Below are 8651 nucleotides of genomic sequence, written 5' to 3'. Positions count from 1 at the left end.
ATACACTGGCTGGTATCTTGACAAGTCAGTCTATGGGAGAAGTGATCCTCTTGCCTCAAAGGATATTGCTTTAGATTAGGTGTCCTGACATCCCTTCTTGATGGGATTAGTATTGGCCATGTGTTACTGGCCTTCGCTGGGGTGCTGTGAGCACACACTTCTGGTCTTAACTTTTCGTAGACTTCAAGGGGTAGGGTGTGGGGGGAAGCTCTGTCTCCTTTCCTGGGATTTTTATTTTTTGCCAAATTTCTTGAGTTCTGTTTAAACTTTTGCTTTGGTTCCCCTTTTCAAAGCCCTGCCAAGATGCACTAATAAGTATTGCTCTAATTCCAGCATTCCTCCCTCACTGGGATCTCAGTTTGGTTCGTCTGTGGGTACTGCCAAGTGGGCTTCAGGTGTAGAGGATTATCCCTATAAAGGAGGGTGGTGATCTTTCCAATTAAAATATAAACCCAGTTGGCTAGTTATTTGCATTTAACCCCCTATGTGAGATAACAGCAATTGAAATTGTCCTGCCCTGGGAGCGGCTCCTGGCCCAAACTCCTGGCCCAAACTCCTGGCCCTTTTGGTTCTTAGATGGTGATACCAGACCAAGTCCCTGTGGCCCACAAACTAACAGGATTTTCTAATTGATCCCTAGAAGGAGGGAAAGTCCTGAGCCCCAGGGTCAGGAATTGGGGCTGGAAAAGAATGGAAGGTGGAAAAGAATGGAAGGTGGAGGAAGGGGTGGATATGTTGGCATAATAGCCAGTGCAGCTGGGACACCTAGCTCAGCTGGAAGGAGTTAAGGTTTGAAGCAACATATCCTCACTCTCATTCCCTTCCTTTTCTTGTTTTCCCTGATGTAAGAGCACAAGTGCTTGCACATAAAGGATTTCATCATTCTCTGCTTCTTCACAAAATAGCTATAGTCATTCAAAAGCCACTGTAAAGCTATAACTAGCAATTGATTATCCCTAACCATTTTGCTTCAGCATCAACCAACTGGGATTACAATGCAATTGAAAAGAAACTTGGTTACTGCTGTGACAAACAACTTAAGATAATTACTAATATTATGACTGATATCATCCACCAGGATACACCAGAATTTTAGGAGTTCCATATAATGTCCAGAATATGTACATTAATAATGTTTACCCATATGATACAGTCCAAAGAGTTTTATCACAACTTATTTGACAGTGCTTCCCATTTCAACATACTGAATAAGCCCAATTAGTTGAGTATTCCTCTCTCTGAGATGGAGAGAAAACAAGTAGTTTGAGGTGTTCCAGGGATCCTTTGGAAAACTTCAAAGTTAGCTAGAGGTCAAATGAACCTCACCCAGAATTTGATTTGGGGGAAGTTTATCAAAATATCAAAAAGTTTTAACCAGTGATAATAAGATCTCAATGGCAAATACAGATCGCTTAAACAAATAACTCACAATTACTAAAAGCGGTTCAATATTTTAAGAAAACTTTGTCCTCTTAGGAAACCGATTCAGGTTTTGTACCACTTTACATTTAACATTCATTTTCTTAATTAAGTTCAATTCTTATCTTAGCCAATACTGATCATGTCACCTTTTTCCCTTTAACGAAAGGGATTTTCATTCCTCATACCTTCTGTGCTGAAAAACACATCCTACATCTTTGCATACTGAAATGTTTCCCTTATGATTCTTAGCCTTAAAACCTTAATCTCTAGTGAAAACCAAGAAGTAATTGTAAACTGTTTGTCATATCAGCATTTTCTGATTGACAAACTTATGCTTCAGTCTTCCTCTCCTAAGAAGGCAAAAGTAGGTAAACTTAGACCTGGCCAGCAATTAATATTCTATCCTATTTGAAATGACCCAGATAGTCAACAAATTCTCTTCATTTAACTTAGTTTAGTTTCAAGTTACGAAAATCTGGAAACACTGTTTTATATATACATTCTAAAAGCATAATTATTCCTACGGAGTTTACCTAAAACTCTTACCTCATTTACCTCTGTTTTATTTACTTAAAAGCTTTGTCGTATTGTTATTTTTCTTGCTGACAAACTTTGTAACAGGAATAACGTCTTATTTGATTTCTAGTAAACCTAGGGACAATAGAAGTACTATAATTAATGTTGATGAGTCTAAAGACATGTCTGTATTAATCAAAGCAACAAGATTAAGTTAACTTTAACACCAGATATTAATTCAATACTGAATATTTCCTAGATCACATGAACCTGAAATTCATTCTGGCCAGTTTCTTTTATATTTGAGTATTTATATAAGCACTTAATTTCCCTTAAGCCAATTAAATAGTTCTTTTACAAGTTAGTTACGGCAATGCCACACATCTATAACAAGTACAAACACAAACAGAGACCTCATACTTCTCATTCCAAAATTTCAGCCATGAATCAGGTACAGCAATATAAAACCCAACAGTTACAGAAGAGGTTGGATTCGAATTGCATTTCTGGCACATGGGACAAATCAAGGTCACCTGTCTAGATGACTAAACCCTTTTTACTAATATTTATGGAAAAGACACTTTTATTTGTAGCTTTTGGTGATTTTAGGAACCAAGTGGAAACTTTCTCTCCTTCCTGGGAATGTCCCACTCTTGGACAAGAACAGACAGCTTTTTTTTTCCTGTTCCTTTCTTCCAGTTGACATCAGTAAAAGTTTTAAATATCACAGAACTGATTTGGCTGTAAATGGAGAAACAGTACCAAACAAAATGAAAGAAAAAACCCAAAGGACAAACAGAAAATTCTAAATGAACCCTCAAGTTGGGTCTTGGGGGTTTTACATATACCAATGACACAGGAGGCCATAAATAACGTAATTAACACAGCAAGGGTAGCAGTACGTGGTGCATGGGGTTCCGAGATAACCCTGCTAAACCCCTTGTGGAGATCCTAACAGGTACTGTGGCCACACGTTGTTACAATAAAATATCATCTTTCTCTCACCCATGGTTCATAGCTGTAATCAGATCACTTATCCAAAATGCGCCTCACAGGGCCTTAGGGATAGCTGAAACAGTCCCCATTTTTAGAGACAAATTCAAGACAAAACACAAACTTCACATCCAAAGAAACAAATGAACTAGTACACACATCGGGTAAAAGTCCAACAACTCTTTCCTCTCTCCAAAAAGGGTACCCCACTCAAATGCAAAACAAATTGGCTTATTCCAGAGAAAAAGCCCCAAATGGAGAGGAATAAAGTTTCCAGCGGTACACACCGGAGCGACTTACCCTACTGTATAGAGCTGTCAGCTCCCAAATGCTGATTCCTTGCTCCTACATCCAAGCGCTGGGGCAGCCGGTGCTGCTTCGGGGAATTTTGAAGGGAAGATGTCCCAGGACAAGTGGCCCCAGCAGCTGCTAGGGCTTGACGTGAACGGGCAGCCATGAGCAGCAAGGCTCCTGGTGGGCTGGGCCTAAACTTGTTATCAAGTCCAAGCTCAAACTGCTCGCTGCACGACAGGCCAATAAATCGAGAGAGGAGTCGTTGGGCCAAGGAATAATGGCTTTATTCAGAAAGCCAGCAAGCTGAGAAGACGGTAGACTCGTCCCCCAAAGAACCGTCTTGCCTGAGTTAGAACTCAGGCTTCATTTATACTAAAAGTGGAGGAAGTGAAGTCAAACATTTCCTTGTTCCGGTCAGCCTCCGGAGGGGAGGTGTTAATTTCTTCCTCCCTGCAGTCATTCACAGGTGGAACTGGTCAGGATGTTTCCTGTGAACTAAACAAGGGTATTTTAGCTTAATGCTCATTACCTGCGAGGCAGGGTTCCCAGAAATGAGCTCTTATGTATCATTTTAAGCTTATAGGCAATATCCCTTTACTGATTAACTTGTAATAGAATAAAAAGTTTCTTCCCTGTTGCAGGTTGATCTTCAGCTTGGGTCCCAGAAGGAGGAAGATGTGGAACAAGGCTGAGCTGACCTGAGACGACATGTTATATGAGCAAGAAATAACCCTTTGTTATTGTGAACCGCTGAGATTTTATGTTGTTACCGTAGCATAGCTTGGCTTAAGCTGGTTGAGAACAAAAGACACTTCCCTTGCGTAATTTTTAAAAAGAGGATCTTTTTAAAGGTCCCACAATATATTGTGGCCCTTTCCCACAAGTGGCAAAGGCAGGTATATCTATATACAGTTGACCCTTGAATAGCATGGGGATAGGGGTCCAATCCCTGTGCAGTCAAATATCTGTATATAACTTTTAACTTCCTAAAAACTTAACTACTATTAGCCTACTGTTGACTGGAAGCCTTACCGATAACATAACAGCACAGTAAACTAGAGAAAAGAAAATATTATTAAGGAAATCATAAGGAAGAGAAAATACATTTACAGTATTGTACTGTATTTATTAATACCATAACTTTACATTGTCTGTTCACAAGATAACTCATCTGACAGTACCTACATCAATATCATCTTATATGATACAGACGCTGTACATGTTATAGGTACATGTTACTAACACCAAACATCAAAAATGAAAAGACAATGTGAAAAAGAAATTCATGTTTATTTACAAGTATAATGAATCACGTTTTGATAACGAAGAAGCAGCAATATGATTGCTTTACTGTAGCTAGTGTAATGTTTACAAGTGCTTCATGGTAGCCTAACCTATACACTAGTGAATGAATCATTAAAATGACATGTACACACTGCTATATTTAAAACGGATAACCAACAAGGACCTACTGTAGAGCACAGGGAACTCTGCTCAGTGCTACGTGGCAGCCTGCATGGGAGCGGAGTTTGGGGGAGAATGGATACACGTGTATGTACTACTGAGTCACTTTGCTGTGCACCTGAAATTATCACAACATTGTTAATCTGCTATACTCTCATATAAAATAAAAAATTTAAAAAGAGATTAAAAGGAAAATATAAGTTTGATGAGAAAACAAAGAAGAAATCGCAATAGAGAAATGGTTAAGTAAAAAAAATGTTTATGGTATCCAATATTACAGTCAAATTCATAGTACCGTATTGGAAACATTGTTACATTTTTAAAAAACCCACACTTACCTGGGATGATAGGCTAGTAGGCAGTTTCTCCAATTATGAGAGAGGGAGAGGCATACTACATGGTAATGTAATTCTTTGAAAACAAAGTAAGAAAACTGAAACATTATTAATTTTATATTACTGTAAATATCACTCACCTTATGCCTATGTAAGGATGGGCTACCCACTTCAGCACAAGTCTTACACACGATGTTCTGCACGATGAATCCTTAAGCAATGATGACGATGATGACACAAAAACTTCTCATACAGTTCTTGCTGTGCAGTTTTTAGATTTTCACACGAAGACACACACACAAACACAACAGATAAATCTATTAACAGTAGGGCATGATGATTATTTACTATTCATCAAGGGGAAGTGGGTCATCATAAAGGTCTCCTCATCGTCTTCACATTGAGTGGGCTGAGGGGACAGAGGCAGAAGAGGTGGAGGAGATAGAAGCGGAGGCTGGAGTGACAGGCACATTTGGTGTAACTTTATAGAAATACACTGTAATTTCTGTCTGACTTTTTTGCTTTTTCATTTCTCTAAAAATGTTTCTATATGGTATGCCAATCCTTTGAATTCCTCTGGTGTGAAGTCTGTTAGCTTTTGAATTTCTCCAAGATCTTAATCTTGAAAACCTTCACTCCCCAACTTTTTTTTTTCCACATCCACAGTTTTTTCATGACATCCTTGATAGAATCTGTTGTAAATCCTGTGAAGTCACGTGCAACATCTGGACACAGTCTTCTCCAGCAGGGATTTATTGTTTCAGGCTCCATGGCTTTCATGGCTTTTTCTATAACAACAATGGCATCTTGAATGGTGTAGACCTCCCAGAATTTCATGATGTTCTCCCTACTGGGGTTCTCTTCCATAGCATTGGCAATCATTTCCATAGAGCACTTCGATGCCTTGTGTTAAAATCATGGGTTCTGGGTGGCCAGGGGCATTGTCCAATATCCAAAGAACTTTAAAAGGCAGTCCCTTACTGGCAAGGAACTTCATGATTTCAGGGACAAAGCATTGAAGGAACCAATCCAGAAAAAGGGTCCTTATTGTCCAGGTCTTCTTCTTGTACAGCCAAGAGACTGGCAGCTGGTGTTTATATTTTCCTGTCAAGGCTGGGGGGTTAGCAGCTTTATAGATAAGGGCAGTCCTGATCATAAATCCCACTACATTTGCACAAAATAGTAGAGTTAGCCTATCCCTTTCTGCTTTAAATCCTGGTGCTTGTTTTTCTTCCTTCTAATAAATGTCCTTTGTGGAATTTTTCTTCCAGAACAGGGCACTTCCATCTGCATTAAAAACCTGTTCAGGCAGATTTCCTCTCTCCTCAGTGATTTTCTTAATGGCATCTGGGAACTTGTCTGCTGCCTCTTGGTCAGCAGAAGCTGCTTCTCCTCTTATCTTGATATTTTTTAAGCCACGCCTCTTTCTAAAATTAGACACCATCCTTTGCTGGTATTAAATTCTCCAGCTTTAGATCCTTCACTTTCCTTTTGCTTTAAGTTATCATATAATGACTTCACTTTTTCTCGAATCACATTAGAGTCTACAGGTATTGCCTTTCTGATAGCAATCCTGAACACACATAAAAGCTGCACTTTCAATACTAGATTAAAAGTTGTTTTGCAAAAAGTGCCAAGTTTTCGAGCCTGCTGGAGTAGCTGCAACAATGACGTCACGAATTTCCTTTTCTTTTTCTACAATGGTCCTTATGCTGGATTTATTATCTTGAAATGGTGGGCAACTGCAGCTGCAGACCTCAATCTATGGTACCTATCAAGCCATTTAACACTTTCTTGTAATGTCATGACTTTTCTCTGCTTCTTGGGAGCACTTCCAGCATCACTAGTGACACTTTGTATGGGTCCCGTGGCGTTATTCAAGGTCTATGGTATTGCACTAAACACGATGGAAAATACACAAGAACCTTGAGATCACTTTTTGCTGTGACATGCAATTTCCTGGAGAGATAAACTGCTCACATCATGATTAGCACCCCACAGCATGGTGGACACTCGCTCATCACAATAGCAGCAGAAGGTGGCTATGAGATTATATACGTTAGTACAGTATGTACCATAGTTAATTTTATGCCATTATGATTTAATACTGTATCTTTACACTTGTTTAAATTTCCCTCTACTGGGTATGGCACCATGTATGGTTTGTGTTTGTGAGCATAAGTTTTGATAAATGTTATCTTTTTTATAACATATTTGTGTATATTTTATGATAGTGAATGATAAAATAGATTGGTACCTACATATACTTTATGCATTCACGATATATCTATCTTTTTCTTAATTTTTTTGATATTTCTAGGCTATGCGGTTTGTCTGCGAGTTTTTCAAATTGTTGCAGATCTCCAAAAATTTTTCCAATACACTTATTGAAAGAAAACTGCAAGTGGACCTGTGCAATTCAAACCCATGTTGTTCAAGGTTCAACTGTACTAACAAGAAAACTCAGGTACAAAGATATGCACATAGCCTAAAACCAACACATGTGATAAAAATCAAATTTTTAATAGAGAGACCCCCCACCACCACCAGCAACACTACGGTGAGGCTGCCTGGATCATTTTTAAATTTTGATGAGTAGGTCTCTACAGAAATGAATACCCATGGGGCCTGAGGGTTTGAGGTTGATAACTATGAAACTTGATACTAACAGCATGGACTTAACACCACTTGTATTTTCACCAGGATTGTTAATGTTTAAAAGTGATCAGGGGACTTCCTGGGTGGTCCAGTTGCTAAGATGCTGCGCTCTCAACGCAGGGGGCCCAGGTTTGATCCCTGGTCAGGGAACTAGATCCCACATGCCACAACTAAGAGTTTGCATGCTGCATCTAAAGATCCCGCAAGCCGCTACTAAAGATCCCGCATGCAGCAACGAAGATCCCTCATGCCGCAACTAAGACCCAGCGCAGCCAAATAAATAAAATTAATTAAATAATTAATTTTAAAAAATAAACAAAATAAAAGTGATCAGGTTACAAAGCTTTATTGGTGTGCTTCTAATACTAATTTTCTTTTAAGCCCTATTATTTTTAGCTTGTGATTTTGCAGAATGCAAGGTTTTTTAGAAATGCACATATAACGTTATATCTGAAATACCTGTATTATAGTAGGTAACTGCCAATTTTAAAACAAACTAACAAAACCCCCTAACTCCGTCTCCACTCCCACTTTTTCCCCATTCAGTCATCCTGTACATATACATGGGGTCAAGAGGAAATATGGTCAATGGGAAGAGTGTGGTCTTCAGAATCAGACAGAACTGAATCTAATCCTTACTCTGATACTGACGTGCTATGTTAACTCAGATGACATTATCTCCCTGAGCCTCAGTTTCCTCATCCATAAAATAGAGACAGTAGACAAGCTTTTCTGGAAACTGGCCACAGGAGAGGTAATCTCGGTGAGCAAACTCAATAGCCAATAGCCAAGTGTCCATGAAGAGGCCTTTCCTGGGACCTGCACTTTCCAGTAGGGACCAGGCATCACCTCTGCAGATGCCCAGGGTCCTAAACCAGAACCTCCAGGAATAGGGTCAAGGCCAGAGAAGGTTTCAGAGTCCCCACAGATGACATGATTGGGTGTACACACTGCTACAGTGGGGGAGGG

This window comes from Delphinapterus leucas, chromosome 1 (assembly GCF_059928025.1).
Source record: "Delphinapterus leucas isolate spDelLeu-1000000601 "Yukka" chromosome 1, BTC_Dleu_Yukka2, whole genome shotgun sequence".
In the NCBI taxonomy this organism is placed as follows: Eukaryota; Metazoa; Chordata; class Mammalia; order Artiodactyla; family Monodontidae; genus Delphinapterus; species Delphinapterus leucas.
The sequence above is the reverse complement of the archived record's forward strand: the minus strand, read 5'-3'. Positions refer to the sequence as shown.